The 16,028-nt window shown below is 45.9% G+C and overlaps 1 protein-coding gene across 14 annotated transcripts in view; it reads right to left on the reverse strand.

Moving 5' to 3' along the window:
* ARHGEF37 (Rho guanine nucleotide exchange factor 37) overlaps positions 1 to 16,028 on the reverse strand; it is a 76,705-nt gene that overhangs the window by 58,563 nt on the left and 2,114 nt on the right. For 5 of the 14 annotated variants that reach the window (XM_075009578.1, XM_075009580.1, XM_075009574.1 and 2 more), the window contains exon 1: positions 4,163 to 4,348. The exons of 5 other annotated variants lie outside the window; for them this stretch is intronic. The gene's annotated coding sequence lies outside the window, so the exon portion shown is untranslated. Of the gene's footprint in view, positions 1 to 4,162; positions 4,355 to 16,028 lie in introns of those variants that run through there. 4 more of the 14 variants (XM_075009582.1, XM_075009581.1, XM_075009577.1 and 1 more) reach the window with 2 other exon arrangements.

The following is a 16,028-nucleotide window of genomic DNA, read 5'->3' on the forward strand; positions in this document are numbered from 1 at the left end:
GTACCTGAAATGTTTTGTGAAAACAGAAACCACACACAGGCAGGGCTCGACCTGAAACCCCTCTGGGCAGGGGCCGGCAGGAGGACTGACAGACCTGCCAGGCCCTGGAGGAAGGTGTGCGGGGGGGCACTCCATGCTCCCAGAAGGGACAGGACCTTGACTGGAAGGTGTAGGGCTGGGGCAGCCAGCCCTCAGTGCTGCCTGGATTGTGCCGTGGCATTCTCCCCTCTGCCTCGGGACATAAAATCCTGTTTGATCGGTTAATTGGTTTAACCAGTGGAGTGGGGAGTCAGCTGGGCTGGAGCGCTCCCACTGGCAGTGCCACCGTGGATGGGGGATGCTCCAGCCTGGCTGGAGCAACCCCTGTCTGTGGCAGGAAGGCCGCTCCGGGCTGTACCAGTTAGCGTAACTAATAAGCCTGAACTGGTTGAACTTTAACATCCTTTACCCCCTCTCCTCTAACAGGGTTCTGGAGGTGATTTAAGGGGCCTGGGACACTGGACACTGCTGCTGCTGCAGTGGCAGCAGTGGCAGCAGGGAACACCAGGCCCTTTTTAATTGCTGCAGCCTGAAGCAGTTACCCCTTCCGCCCCCCGTTGGCGGTCACCCACAGAGGCGGCTGGTGCAGGGATTCGGGCTGGGGGAGACACTGGTCATGTGCCCCTGCCTTGCCCCCTCCCTGCCCCTGCTCCACCATGTCCCACTCCTTACCTGCCCATACCCCTTCCTCATGCTGCTCTCAGGCAGCACTGCTCTGGGAGAGGCCCCCACACTCATTGAAAGCAGCACAGCACTGATTGTGAGTGGGGCAGGGAGGGGAGTGGCTCCCTGTGCATTCCCCATGGATTGCTTATGAGTCCCACCTTGCTAGGGCTTCAAGACCTCTGTTCTGGACTCAAGAGTCTGAAAGGCTTTAGAGGCTCTCAAGGCCTCCAGACTCCCAGCCACAAACTGAAAGACTGAAGGCCCAGCTCCTAAGCAGCCTGAAGGGGAGTCAGCAGTCTAGAAGTTCTGGGAAACCCAATTGAGCTGGAAGCTTAGGGTAGACTTCCAATTTATTCCAATTATTTCAAACTTAATTTTGTTTTCAGATTTCCCCTTTTGTCAGAGATTTTGAAATTCTATTTGCATTTATGAACAGATTTTTTTTTTAAATTTTGGAATTTCCCACAGAATGAAAATGCCAACTTTTAACCAGTTCTCGTCTTCATGATTTTGCTAGATTGGGTCCCTGCTTCCTACTCTGATGGAAACAAATGGATTGTGAGGGATTCTGTGTTATTACAAAAAGTCATCTAGCCAGCCTGTGTGAGTTCATTGGATGGTTTTGACAGTCTAATTTGGTTATGTACAGAACAAGCAAGCAGTATTGTAGCACTTGAAAGACTAACAAAATGATTTATTAGTCTTTTTTTGTTTTGTGAAAATACAGACTAACATGGCTACCTTTCATTGGTGATATACAGTGGAGTGCTGATATCCTCACAACTGCTCAGCATTTAAATGTCACTACAGTGGACATAACAGCTTTCAAGTACCTAAAAGGTTGTTACAAGATGAGGAAGTAAAATTATTCTCCTCACTTTGGCAGCTACAGAAGCAGATATATACATATCTCATAGAGCTGGAAGGGACCTCAACACATGATTAAGTTCAGTCCCCTGCATTCTCAGCAGAAGCAAGCACCATCCCCAATAGCTGCTTTTTTTTAAAAAATCTATTTGCTCCAGATACTGAAATGGCCTCCTCAGGGAGTGAGCTCTCAATCCTGGGTTTAAAGGGCCAATACTCAAACCACTGAGCTATCCCTCTTTAACTACAGACTGGATAGTTGCAGAATGGCAGTAGAATGTGCCTTTGGCCATTTAAAAGCCAGGTTCAGGTGCCTTCAGACCTACTTAAAATCAATGAAGAAAAAGCTACCTTTGTTATTGGGGTCTGCTGTATTCTTCATAACATTTGTAAGTCTAGTGGGGAAAGTTTCATGCCTGTGTTGGGGGCTGAGGCATAGATCCCAGCAAGAAATTATCACCAGCCGACCGCAAGAGAAAATGGAAAAGCCCTGAAAAAGGCACTGAAAATCAGGGATGCCTTGAAAACCAAGTTTGTGAATGAGCCTGAAGAGAGTTAACTGGCATCCTCCCCATCCCATCCATGTTGTTTCCTTTCCATTTGTGAAGCCCTGCTCCAACGGCAAGACAGCCATCCCCTCCCACCCAACCACATAGCATGTTAACCGATAAACAAAACTCTTTTTCCAAAATATGTTTTTATTTAAGAGGCACTCATGGAAGACTGGGTTGTATAGGGGGGAAAAAAAGGATAATAAGGTCATGGTTAGTTGTCAAACCTTAGTCTTCTGGTGGATGTTGATTTTTGTGGGGCTGTGAAGCAGGCCTTCTCCCTGTCATTCTGTGTCCCTGACAAGAGGAAGGGACCAAATGTGCAGAGGAAGGAGGTATGGAAGTAGGGAGTCATTGATTGGATGGTGGATGCAGAGCCAGGAGCAAGGAAGTGAACTGAGTGGGTTGAGGGAGGTCTCAAGTGATGTTGCCTGGGGTGGCTGAGGGATGCAGTGCCCCATCCAGGGGAGCAGAATGAATGGAGCATGGGTGGCATGCATTGGTGGTGTCTGTAGTGACCTGGAAATGCTGTGCCTCTAAAAGGGTAAGGTAAAGTGATAGGGGGCATGTAATGGGGCACATGTTGGGGGCGGTGCATGGTTCGCTGACTTTTTCTCAAGCACAGCTTAATTAAGGCAGAGGTCATGGATTGTGATTTCTCAATCAGAAACTCAATCAGTTTTGTCTGTCTGTTCATAAAGGACATGAATGAGGCATGCATTTGCACTTGACGGTCCATCATGTTTTTTCACCAGTCACTGAGCTCTGCTTTTTCCTTTGTCACTACATCAAAATAATTTTCCAGCATTCCGTTCTGAGTCTTCTTTCTCCACATGTGGAGCAACCTCTTTTTGGCTGGACTGGGCCCCTCTTTCTCTTTTACCAACGTTATTTCCCGATAAAATAAATTTAAAAATATTAATATCATTGGCTATAGCAACATTTTTATCTTTGCTCGGAACAATGACTATAATGACAGAAAGAATGGCTGTCCATCTCTATGGAAGAACATATTGCAACTGCAAGGTCAATTTGGTGACTCCTAAGACTGATTCCAAGCAGAATGATTTCAGCTGTTCTTCAGCTAAGGTTTACCTTCAACACTATGGTAAACTATCCTCGGTTCACAGAAGATAATTTTTCTTAAGACAACACTGATGGGAGGAGGAGTGCCACATGTCCCAGGGACACCAGCCCAGTGGGGAGTGGATGGCTGTATCATGGCATTCTTAAAGTCCACCAGCCTGGGAGGCAATATGGGTTGCCTGGAGCATGTGCTCATTAAATCACTGCCTGGATTTTAAAGCTGCTGTTCCAGGAGTTAAAAAATCATAAAAAGTCACAGCAGGTGCACATGTGAATCAGGAGAGGGTCCAATCTCCTGCTGGTCCGGGAGGAGAGCTGGGAGGCCACTGCACATCCAATCAGCCACCAGCCCAGGAGGGAATGGGGGTTGCCTGGAGCATGTGCTGCTTAAACCAGTGTCTTGATTTTGAAGCAGCTGCTCCAGGAGTTAAAAAATTATGAAAAGTCACTGTGGGTGTGCACTTGAACTAGGGGAAGGTCCAATCGCCCATCAGCCCAGTTGCGGGGGGGTGGCTGTCATGTGTCTGATCACCTGCCAGAGCATAGGAGAGGGGCACCTGGATTTTAAACTGCTCCAGGAGATGCATGAGTTTTGCTCTGCACTGGCTAGGTCACGGGCAAAAAATAAGTTGTGACTCGCAAAACTTCCCACATGTTCTAGATTGCCAAATGAGACATCAGCCTCATCAGAGCCAGAGAAAAGGATAAGGGAAGATTTCTTGTTCTGTCCAGGTACCATGTTGGAAAACTTGCAAGAACGCTCTGTGGGGCCATGCTTCCAGATCACTCACTGGTGGCTGGACATGGGAAGGTCTTACCATGGAAGCAGGAACAAGTCAAGATCAGCACTCCATCCCCATAAATATTAGCAAGCTGTTCCAAGGGAAAGGGGCACAGACCCTCCACCCAACCATTGCAACATACTATTATCAGTAGAAAAAAAGCATACGTACCAGAAGCACCTTCTGTAGGATCTGGGTTTGCTGCTGTAGCCACCTCCTGAGCTGATGGGACTGGCTCCACGGGCTGCAGCTTGACAAATAACTCCTGGCTTTCAGGATCTACTTCTATGCTCAACTGGACCCCCTGTCACCTTCCCCTTCCACATCAGGCTGTGCTTCATCATTGCCCCAAAGAACACTCTGCACAGAGGTGTCTAGTCATCTTCTGGAGCTGTGTCTGCCCCCAGAACAGCATGAAACTCATCATAGTATCAGCATTTCTGGGGAGATGCCCAGAGTGCTTGCTTGCATTTCTGGTAGCTCTGCCACAGCTCCTTGATGTTCACATAGCATTGCCGAGCATTCCTTTTGTAACCTTTCTCAATCGTGCCTTGCAATATTTTACCATAAATATCAGCATGCCTTTTGCTGGCTTTGAGCTGGAGGAAAAGAGCTTCTTCCCCCTACACTGAAACGAGGTCCAAGGTCTCCTGATGGCTCCATGCTGGTGCCATTTTGTGATCCTGGGAACTCATGGCTACAAGCTGTGCTAGGTGAGCTGCAGAGATGTGATCCCCACGTCTGCTCATCATGCTGGCCAGAAAGGTAAGGAAATCTAATCAAAATTCCCAGGCTGATATCCATGGCGTCCTGTCACCTACTTCTGACTCATCTGGAGAGCAGTAGATGTGGAGTAATGACCAGAAAGGACAACTTGAGGGGCATTGTGGGACAGTTTTGAAGGCCAATAAAAGTGATCTTAATAATGCTGCCATCTCCACTTGTATAGTTTGACATTGCAAATTTGACTTCTCAAGTTACTTCCAGGGGAAGCCAGGAGTACAAAAGTCAGCTTTAGAGCCCCTTAAAATTGATCTATTGAGTGCTGGGGTGTAGACAGATAGATTATAAAATCAACTTTAGCCCCTTAAATTCAACTTAATGTCCTAGTGTAGACCAGGCCTAAGATGTTAGCTGTGTTACTGTTCTTGTTTTAACAACCCGTCCTCACTGCATCAGCTGGGGATAACACCCAAGACTGGGCATATACTATTGATGGGCCCTGCATTTGTTCATACGTCTCTATAATCTGATACCTAAATCACATTTTACGGATTGGGAGTCAGTGTTGTTTAATAACTATACCAAGGTATTTGAAGTAAGGAGATCAGATTTATTCCCAACTTTGCAACAATAACTTCCTGTGTGATCTTGGGAAAATCGCTTAGGGCACTTCTACAGTAGCAAATTCTTTTGGAAAAATCAGGCCCATTTTCGAAAGCATGCATGAAGTGTCCACACACAAAATGCGCTCTTTCGATCTGAAATAGAAAGTGTGTGGCTCTTCTTCCAGGAGCCCTCTTCTGCTCCCAGATCAGGAAGAATACCTCCTTTGGAAAGCTTCTTTCGGAAAAAAAAAAAAAAGTGTGTGTAGATGCTCCATGGGCCGTGTTTTCAAAAGAGTAGTCCTCATGGCACTGGATTTTTCAATGCCTGGCCCATTCTTTCAAAAGAGCAGGGTCTGTGTGGATGCTCCCTATCGAAAGAGTGGATCAATCTTTCAATCTGCCCGTCTGTGTGTGGATGCACACTTTTCGAAAGAACGCTGTAGTGTAGACGCAGCCTTACACTTAGACTTCTCTGTGCATTTGGCAGTCTTGACCTTCAGATTCAGTGGCCCTCAGGTTCTGTAAATGAGCTATTGCTACTTGTCTTCTTCCGTGGGTTGTTGTGGTGCTAAATTCATGAAAAGATATATAGTAAACTCTTTCATATCTGGCAGCCCTGGAACTGGGAGGTTGCTGGATAGTCAAATATTCTGGATAATAGAGAGGTATATGTAGCAATTCATAACACTAAAGAAAAACAAGATCAGTTATTAAGAAACAAACAGAAATGCAGGTGGAGTACTTTATTTACCAACAGCAGTAGCACTGTACACTGAAAACTTATACTGTATTTGCTGTGGTTATGTGAATTTACTTTCACTATACTGTACTGATAGAAAACATAACTAAATTTACTTATAGTTAAATGCCGATTATTTGAGAGTTCGGGATGAAAGAACGCAGGATATGAAAGAGTTTACTGTTCTGTGGTTGGAGAGCCTCATATGACAGGAGCACCAGAAGGACAAAAAGACATCCTGACCTCACTCATATATCAGTGTAAACAAGTAACTCACTCGACTTGCCCAAGGTTGACATACCTGAGATCAGATTTCGTCCCAAAGTCTTTGTAAGTGTTACACTGCTAGTAAGATGCTCCAGCCTAGCTCTGACCTTAAAACAGTAGCCAGCAAAACTGAATCTGGGTTCTCCTACCTGGCACTCCCAGGCCCCCATTGCCAACAGCAGCAAGCAGGGTGAATAATAATTATTTTAATTAAACACCCAATTGTCAGCACTCACAAGCCATCCATGCAGAGAGACACTAGATACTCTGACCTTTTGGCTCACTACATGAGTAGCTTGTCATGCAAAAGACTTCCTCCAAATGTTGCTTGGCAAGAGCTGGGGATATCCCTGCTGCCCAGAAGGATGATCTGAGTTCATAGTAACAGATTCTCTGGCACTATTGCAAGTATGCCGCTTGATCTCTGCTGTATAGAACAGCTGTTTCATTATAGAGCGCGAGCGCACAGCCCCCTTTCTATCCTAGGATCAAATAAAAAGCTTTAGAGGACAGTCAGCTGCATATCAGAATGACTGAAGCATGAGCTGGGATCAAGGTAATATTGAGCTAATTATATCTGAAGGTTCTCAACAAAGCAGGAAGTTAAGTATATCTGCTTAACGAAGAGAGAAGAAAGGGGATTGATTCCTTTTGCTATATCTGGAGATACATCTCTTCCTTTGTTTATTGCCTTCACAAAACAATTAAATACACAAGATTCATAGAAAGTCTCAGAGCCATAGACAGTGATGGTATTGAAGGGCCAAGGCTAAAAAATGTTGTATTTTGGAAGGTATGTTAAAATTATAGTGTATCATTTTAAATTCTCAGTGGCTTATCTTACAACTCCAGCTTGCTGGCAAGTGGACTCTGTAGGGAAGCATGCAGTAGTAGTTAGTCTGCACAGAGCCAATCTAGAGCAAGTGCAGTGACTTGCAGAAGGCGGGATGCCTGATTAAAGTGCAGAAAGGGAGCTTTGGGTTGGCCATTAGGAACAGCTATAAAGCACGGGAATAAATTGCCTAGAGGTTGTACAATCTCCACCGTTGGAGGTTTTTAAGCTCAGAGGAGGGGACAGGACTAGAAGACCTTTCAAGGGGTCCACCCTTTTCCACACTTACATGAGTCCATTAGATTGATCTGTCTCTGGCCATTTGTTTTACTGTATTTTGTTGGTTGTGGCGTACAGGCTCATTGTTCTAAATTTTGTTTAAATTAAGCAACTGCTTTTTTTCTCTCACTTGTCTGCAAAACCATCTTTTAAGCTGGGAATGCACTTTTTTTTTTTTTGCTGATCCAATCTGTCCATCCACATCGAATGCACCTGACAAATCCCCTTGCAACTCACCTTCATAGGGCCGCTAATGATCCCTGCCCTGTGGTTTACATCTTTGAATAAAGAAACCCTGCATCAGAAGTTTCAAGGGATTAAATCTGCTTCTGATACTGGCAGGCTGCGCAAATGGTGTTACTGTTTGTGTTTCCTAACTTGTCAGTATTTTTCCAAAATCTCAGAGTGAGACTGCGGGACTGTGACTGCAGTGGCTATTGGACTGTCCATATCTTTCACAGCTCTGCAAACTAAAGACCGAACTTCACAGTGTCAGCCAGTGTTTCCTCTAATCATAGAATCATAGAATACAAGAACTGGAAGGGACCTCGAGAGGCCATTGAATCCAGCCCCCTGCCCCAATGGCAGGACCAAGTACTGTCTAAACCATCCCTGATAGACATCTATCTAACCTGTTCTTAAATATCTCCAGCGATGGGGATTCCACAACCTCCCTTGGCAACTTATTCCACTGTTTGACCACCCTGACAGTTGGGAACTTTTTCCTAATGTCCAACCTAAACCTCCCTTGCTGCAGTTTAAGCCCATTGCCTCTTGTTCTATCCTCAGATTATAAGTATATGGCCAAGGCATAGACAAGGCCAAGGCACTCAGCTAGCTAGCTAGCTCAGCTCATACTGTACCACACCACACCCTTCCCCTATCTGTGGACAGAATAAATTTTGTTATCTGCACCGAGGCATGTGAACATAGGCATCACCTGGTAGAAACATGCTGCTGGCTCTGTGTGTTGTGAGTGCTCTGCTCATCATCTGCACAGCATTTGTATCTCTCCTGAGTGGCCGTGGAAGCATTCCGCTTCTAGCAGTAGTTCTCAAAGCATGGTCCACAGACCACTAGTGTTCTGCAACCACCTTGCAGGTAGGCTGTGGGCTGGAGACTCCCACACAAGCAGAGGGGAGCCCGCCCTGGTTCTGCAGTCCTGCATCCGCATTCCTTATGTTACAGCTGTGTATCTACGTTTTTATGCTCCAGTAGACTAATGTGAACAATTTAATATTTAAGGTATTTCGGGATAAGCAAATGCATTCTGTCCTCATGGGTGGTTGGCTGGTGATCTACAGAAAGGTTTGGATTGGACAGAGTGGGCCTTGCACCAAAGAGTTAGAGAACCGCTGGCTTATAGAGAATCCTGGAGTAGGTTATGTTTATCCATGTGAAAGCTGGAAACAGATGATTTCTCCTATAGGGCATGACAGCTGAAAAGATACATTATGAAGGGTGTTCATCTTCCTTGGAGCTATCAGATCTCCGGCACTGGAGGCAGGATTCCAGAGTAGATGGAGCTATGGGTCTAACCCAGGGTGGACATTGGTAGGTAGCATTCTACAATGGATGTACCAGTGGATCTGATCTTATGTGGCAAAAGGCAGAACACCAGCTTAGGCCTTTGAGTATGATGCATTGTGCCAGAGCTGAATACAGAACTGAATGGACCCAGGACAGCCAACAGAGGCAAGTAAAGAGGGAAGTTGCCCCCAGCCCCAATGATTCTAATGGGCCTGGGACTCCCAGTTGCCACCACTCTGGCAATGCCAGTGGCTGGAACCCTGGGCCTTTTAGAGTTGCCACCAGAGTGCTGGGCTGTGCACTCCAGAGCATCCTTCTGCACTCTGGCTGACTCTGAGGAACAGTTTCAGGGAGAGGGGCACCACATGGTTTGAGGGGCACCGCACAGTCAGGGCAGTGCGGAGGGCTGGTTGCCAGAGCCCTGCCCCTTCTGCCCAAAGCCTGGCCCCCTCCAGGAGCATGGAGCTGTCCTCCTCCCCCCATTTCCTGGGAGTCCAGCAATCCTGTCACTTCCCCACATGTACCTATCAGGAGAGCTGTTATTGGCAAACTATGAGATACCTGTGTGGAGGGCTCCATCATTTTCATTCACATTCTATGTTCTTAATAATGCCAGTCACTACGTGCATTGAACTCCTTTCCATCTAGAACTTAATTTCTCTTTCTTGTACTTGAGAGAAATATTACCTTCTTGCTACTGTAGAAAGACATGTACAGAAGTTCAGCTCATAAATGGCCAAGACCCAAACCTGAAAACTGGCCCTTAGAATGTGGACAGAACAATAGTAGCAACAGGAAACTAGACAAGATTATTGCAGTGTTATATATCTAGACTTGGAAGAACTAGTTTTTTAAATAACATTCATAGCTAATACTGATTTTAAGGGTTATTTTCGATTTGAATCAGTTTAAATCTTCAGCTGTGCAAAATTATGGGATTTAAGCACTTTTATTGTTACCAGTTTACATTTTCAAAGTCAGGGAATCTGAGAATTATTTTTTTACAACCACCGCCAATGAGGTTTAAAAGGTTAAAGCTTTATAACTGGTAAAAACCAACTGTCAACATCACATGTCAAAATATACTATGTAAATGTTCTTAAATCAAATTCTAATATGTTCTCAAGCCACATTTTGACTATTTGTTAATTTCAGTTACTATCTACAGAGATATTTTTCTGCAGTCTGTGCCTGTGCAGTGAAATTGACATTCACTGATAAATGTGAGTCCTTCCAAGCCTACCTGCATTCTACTACTTTCTTTGAATGTCATGCACATGAATTACATGGTGAAATTATTCCTGTCATCTTACATGCCCATGTGCAAGAAAAGTCTATGTCTGTGCCTAGGTATGTTGAAATAGCGGGCAATGCACATTTTTGCATGTACGCATGCACATGTACACATGTGTGCTTAGGAATTGGAAGATGAGAGGTGATAGCAGTTTTCAAGTACCTTAAAAAGGGTTACAAGGAGGAAGGAAAAAATTGTTCTCCTTGGTCTCTGAGGACAGAACAAGGAGCAATGGGCTTAAATGCAGCAAGGGAGGTGGATTAGGTTGAACATTAGGAAAAACTTCCTAACTGTCAAGGTGGTTAAACACTGGAATAAATTGCCTAGGGAGGTTGTGGAATCTCCATCACCGGAGATTTTTAAGAGCAGGTTAGATAGGTACCTATCAGGGATGGTCTAGATGATGCTTGGTTCTGCCGTGAGGGCAGGTAATGGGACTCGATGACCTCTCGAGGTCCCTGCCAGTTCTAGTTTTCTATGGGTCTATGATTGTATCAATGCTGAGGCATTTACTAATTAGAAGCACAGATAAATCATTAGACCTCTTTTCCTTGTTTGGAACGCCAAAACTGTCATCCAGCTTTCATCACCTCCCATCATCACTATAATGGCTGGCCTCCCTAACACTCATAATCGTCATAGATAGAGCAGCTGTGTCATTGTGTCTGGTCCAAGTCTCTTTAAAACCCCTCACTGGCTGCCTTAGTCTCATGGCATCAAGTTTAACTTTTTTGTCCTTACGGCCAAGGCCTTTCAGACCTCTGTAAATATATCGTCTTCTATCTCTTCTTTTATTATTCTCTGTCCATTCCAGTATGTTTGTCAGCTTCTCACACACAGCTCTGTACCTTCTTCCAAGCTGTCTTCTATGGCCAGAACATCCTTCTGGAATCGGTCCTCTTTCAAATCTATCAAAACCCACTTCTGCTGGGATGCCTCTAAGAAGTTAGCTAATTCACGGCTTGAGGGACAGACTGGCATTTACCTGGTATGTTTAAAATTATCAAAAAAAAAAACCCCTAAGAAATGTCTATAGGTACATTACAAAGTGTGTCTATTTGATCCTATACCCCTTTCTATTGTATTTGTCTTTGTATAATGCAAACTCTTCAGGGCAGAAACAGCATTTTCATGAGATTCCAACCATGACTGGAGTCTCTGGGTGCCACTGTAATACAAATATTCATGAACAATGGGTATAGTGAGGGTGTGGAGAGCCATTGAACCAAACTGTAAACCTTGTATATAACAGAAACCACTATGAGCCGGGGGCAGTGTTCCCTCTAGTTTTTCCACTCATGGGTGGAATAAATTTTGTTATTTGCACTCAGATGTGTGGGTGTGCACCACCAATAGAAAGACATACTGCTCATTGTGGGTGGTTGTGGGTGCTCTGCTAATCAGCTGGGTGGTGCCCGAATCTCACCTGAGCAGCTTGCAAGGAACGCTGGCCAGGGCTCCCCAGCACCCCTAGTCCAGCAACTAAATAAATATTAGCTTTTAACAGTAATAATAGCAGTAGCTTTTCAGCCATCAGATGGCAGCAGTGCACCATTTTGCAAATCTAGAGCAGTGAAATCACTAGCACTCAGATAGACCCATATAGGGTCTATTTATGGGACAACCTGTTTTTCCAGCTCCTCCAAATAAATGTGATTCATGCCAAACGGCTTCCCAAGGGCTCAAATCCCTTCAAGAGCAGCTATTAAAAATCCTGCAGTGCCTTAAATGCTTCTCAGCCCTCCCGAGCTGTTTGCACATCACGATCAACAGTAACACAAGGGCAACTGGGGGCACAAAGCTCCTTATTTAGAAACAAGTTGAGGGAGACGTTCCCTCTGGCTCCTGTGACGTGCATCCATACTCTGTGGTATAAGATCAGCAGCTACTTTCAGCGAGAGACCAGTGCAAATATTCTTACTCATGCAAACCAGTTTTAGAGGGGAGCCAAGTTAGTCTGTTTCAGCAAAACCAACCAGGCGTCCTTTGGCACTTCCAGGACCATGCTGATGGGGTGGGGGAGGGCAGAGCTGGGCCTGGGGCAACCCCTCCACCCCATGTCCCAGGCATGGGGTCCAGGGCAACTCCCCTCTGCAGCAGCTCCCACCTCTGACCCCTTTCCCCAAGCCCTTCCTGTACTATGCCTCTTTGCTCCCTACCCCAAGCAATGCAGCTTGGGTCATCACAGGGGCCAGGCGTGGTGGTAGCAGGGCTTGCATCTTCCCTACTCACCATGCGGGTGGCAGGAGGCAGAGTGGCCCAGCAGGCTGCTACGCCCTGCTGTGCTGCCCGCCAGATTCACATCACCTCGCTAGTCTGCAACGGTGGGAAGTGGAGTGCCCTTGGGTCAGAACACTCTACTTCTCCCCACTGCGGAGAAGCCACATGCAGTAGGCCAGGAGAGCACAGTACAGTGGGATGGTGCAGGCTGCCAGGCTCTTCCAGTTCTCACTGCCCATGCGGTGAGTGTGGCTGGACGGTGACCCCTGCTGCAGCTGTAATCCCTTGGGTGTCTCCCATATGTAGAAGGGTTGGGGTGGCTGCCAGAGCACCCCCCTAAAGCACAGGGCCGGGAGCAATTGCCCCAATTTATCCTCTGGGCCCCTTAAAGACCACAATTTTTTTAGGCATAAGCTTTCGTGGCTTGGAACCCACTTTGATAGATCTGATTAAATGAATTCCAGCCCAGAAAAACTTATGCAGCTCCCCAAAATGTGTTAATCTTTAAGTTGCCATCGGACTCTTTGTTGCTTTTACTTATGCAAGGAATGAATAACAGAATTTACACAGATATGGGTTGGGGCTGACTCTAATGTCAGGAGTCCTTATTGGTTCTAGAATATGTGGATTAGTCCAGAATGTGATAAGTATTGGTAAAACTCAGGTATATTTTCCCTGATGGGACCAAAGCAAAATTTCAAACCCGAATACCCTGAAACATAAAGGAGTTTGGATGTGAACTTTGCAGTCCAGAATCATTGCTAACTATGATCTTTATTCCTTGCTTTATTACTTTATTCCTTACTTCTTTGTGCCTCTTGGTTTTCTGCTTTGCAGTCACCTTTTCAGTAACAAATGAAGACTAAATGCTTTTAGGCAAGCATCAGAGTTCCCTCACCACATGGCTACAGCCAAGACTTAAGGCTTGTTGACCAAGAGTTCTTCTATCCCTATAACTAAAAGCCATTTAGAAATGAATGGAGTTAAAACTGTACAACCACATCGTAAGGTTGCACATATATAGGGAGACTAGGCCATGCCACTATAAGCACCTTTATAATAGGGTGACCATCTGATCCATTTTCACCTGAACAGTCCCATACTTTAGGCAGGCATCCCGCCTTATTGTAACAAAAAATGCTAATCGTCCCGTACATTTGCTCCCCTGCTGATCTGCCCTTTCCCCAAGTCAGCGCAGCTGCAAGTGAAATCAGCCAGGAGCTGACCAAACAGCCCATGCACGCACTATCCTCCCAGTACAGGCGCTGGCAGGAGAGGGAGCTTGAGGCCCTGCCATAGAGGGGTAAGGGGGTAGACGAGTGTGTTTTGTCCCTACTCTAAGATTTTAAGGGGGACCTGGTGCTGCAGCAGTGCTGGGCAGTCCCTCTGTGGGGCAGTTTCTCCTGCAGCTGGGGAGACCACGGAGGGGAAGTAGCCCAATCCCCGCTGCAGGACAGCCTCCTGCGTAGCAGCATCCCCACTCTCCCCACAGTGCAGCAGCACCGTTGCTGGCACCACAAGACATGGGGCAGTCACAGAGCTCTCCTGTGTGGGGCAGCTGGGAGGTCCCTGGAGGGGCGGCAGCCCCACTGCCAGCACCCGCAGTTGTAGGGCAGCCAGAGAGGTCCCTGGCAGGGTGGTAGCCCCTTTCCCGGAGCCCAGAGGCATGGGGCAGCCCAGAGCTGCAGCTGCCTCCCTGCAGCCAGGGAGCTCCCCACTCCCACAGGGCAGCCACCGCTGGGGCCAGGGAGCATCCCTGCAGCATTTCTCGAGCCCAGCGGTGTGGGGCAGCCAGCAAACACCTCCCCATGCTTCCACCCTGCAACCAAGGAGTTCCCCATGGGGCGGCAGCCCTGTTCCTGTGCCCTGTGACAGGGGGCATCCAGGGAGGTACACTTGCTTGGCAGCTGTTGCTGGGGAGCTGCCTCTCACCCCCGTCCCATATTTGGCATAGGGAAATATGGTCATACATGATATAATTGTAATCACAGGATTGTACCACTTTAACCATATCAGTATAAAGTCACACACCTAACTAAGGTAGTTACATCAGTAACTGGATATAGACCAGGCCAAAAATCAGACTCCTCATCATTTGTCAGCATGTGGTTAGCAAATCATTTGTAACCATGTGGTTAGCTGAGCTGAAAGGGAGCTTCTGTGGCTGACCCAGTTAGCAAGAGACATGCCAAGCTGGCATCTGAAGGATACAAGCTCTCATAATTTTGGCTGCATTTCTCTAGATACTTTCTCAACAGGGCTGGAGGCCTAAATCTGCTCCAAAATTTAGTCTTGCATGGTGGAACCCATCCTGACAGTGAGCAATAATGAGTCATAAGGAAGTCTCAGTTTCATGCTCTTGCAAAAGAACAATGCAGAGAATGGATCAAGATGACAAAGAATGAGAGAACATTTAAAAAGGCAGAAAGATACAGCCGCTCTAGAATCAATCTGGCTGAAACAAAGCAGCTGCTTAAAGAACCCCCATCAGAAATTTGCAAGGCACCTCCAGGAATTAGAGCTATGCACTTTATAATCTATAACCACTGGTATCTGAACCAAGATTAGGAGGTAAACCAAATCATGTCAGATCTACCAAAACTGCTGTTCTGTAGGCACAAAAGCACTGAACAGCTCCAGTAGTTTTTTAAATTCATTTCTCTTTGCTTCTGGGTATGAGGTACTGCATGGGTCTCAGAACAGCAGGGAGACCTTCAGTGCCCCGTGTTACTCTGAATGTTTTTTATATACAAATGAACTCAAGCACTTTGAATTTGATTTAGGATCTGATAAGTTGTGAGTAGAGCTTGGATACAGTTTGCTTTGGACCATACTCAGAGCTGATATAAAAGGTGATTTGAATTGCAGGTCAGATATATACTAGTCAAGAACATGAAATACATGGGTGTAATTGATACATCGAAGATCAAGAAGCAGGAGGGATACATCCTGAAAAGTGACAAGGAGGACAGGTACAAGAATCAGATCTATGAATTCTGCATTTAAGTACAATGTAACAGTACTATTCTTTCCTTCAGTGTGACCCCAAAAATTTATTATTTATAAAGCACCTAAGTCACACACTGAACCAAAGAGACAAGATCCATCCACTTATAAAAAGGGCCAAATGTAAGCTGTTGAGACTTCTTTGACTTCAGTGGGAGTGGGTTGACTTACACATGGCCTGACTTTTAGGCCCTTTATATTTTCAAATTATTCTTCATCCAGTGTCTCCTCAGCCATTTTACGAAGAGCCTGCCAGACAACAAATACTTAGCAGATTGGACTGTGGGATAGAGAAAAAGTAGCTAAGAGCGTGCAACCAAATTTTCAGATGAGGCCTCTGACAGATCATACCCCTGGTTTTGGGTTTCCTTACAGTGCTGCCAGATCTTACAACAGTTGGTTATTCTAAAACACCAGCACCCTGAGTCACATGATAGAGGATCTCAGTTTTCACTTAAAAAACTATCTCTGTCCTCCAACACTGCAAAGAAAAGCTTGAACATATTAACCTTAAAGGCTTAAGAAACAGATGCCAAATAATA

The sequence above is a fragment of the Carettochelys insculpta genome, chromosome 15 (genome assembly GCF_033958435.1).
Source record: "Carettochelys insculpta isolate YL-2023 chromosome 15, ASM3395843v1, whole genome shotgun sequence".
In the NCBI taxonomy this organism is placed as follows: domain Eukaryota; kingdom Metazoa; phylum Chordata; order Testudines; family Carettochelyidae; genus Carettochelys; species Carettochelys insculpta.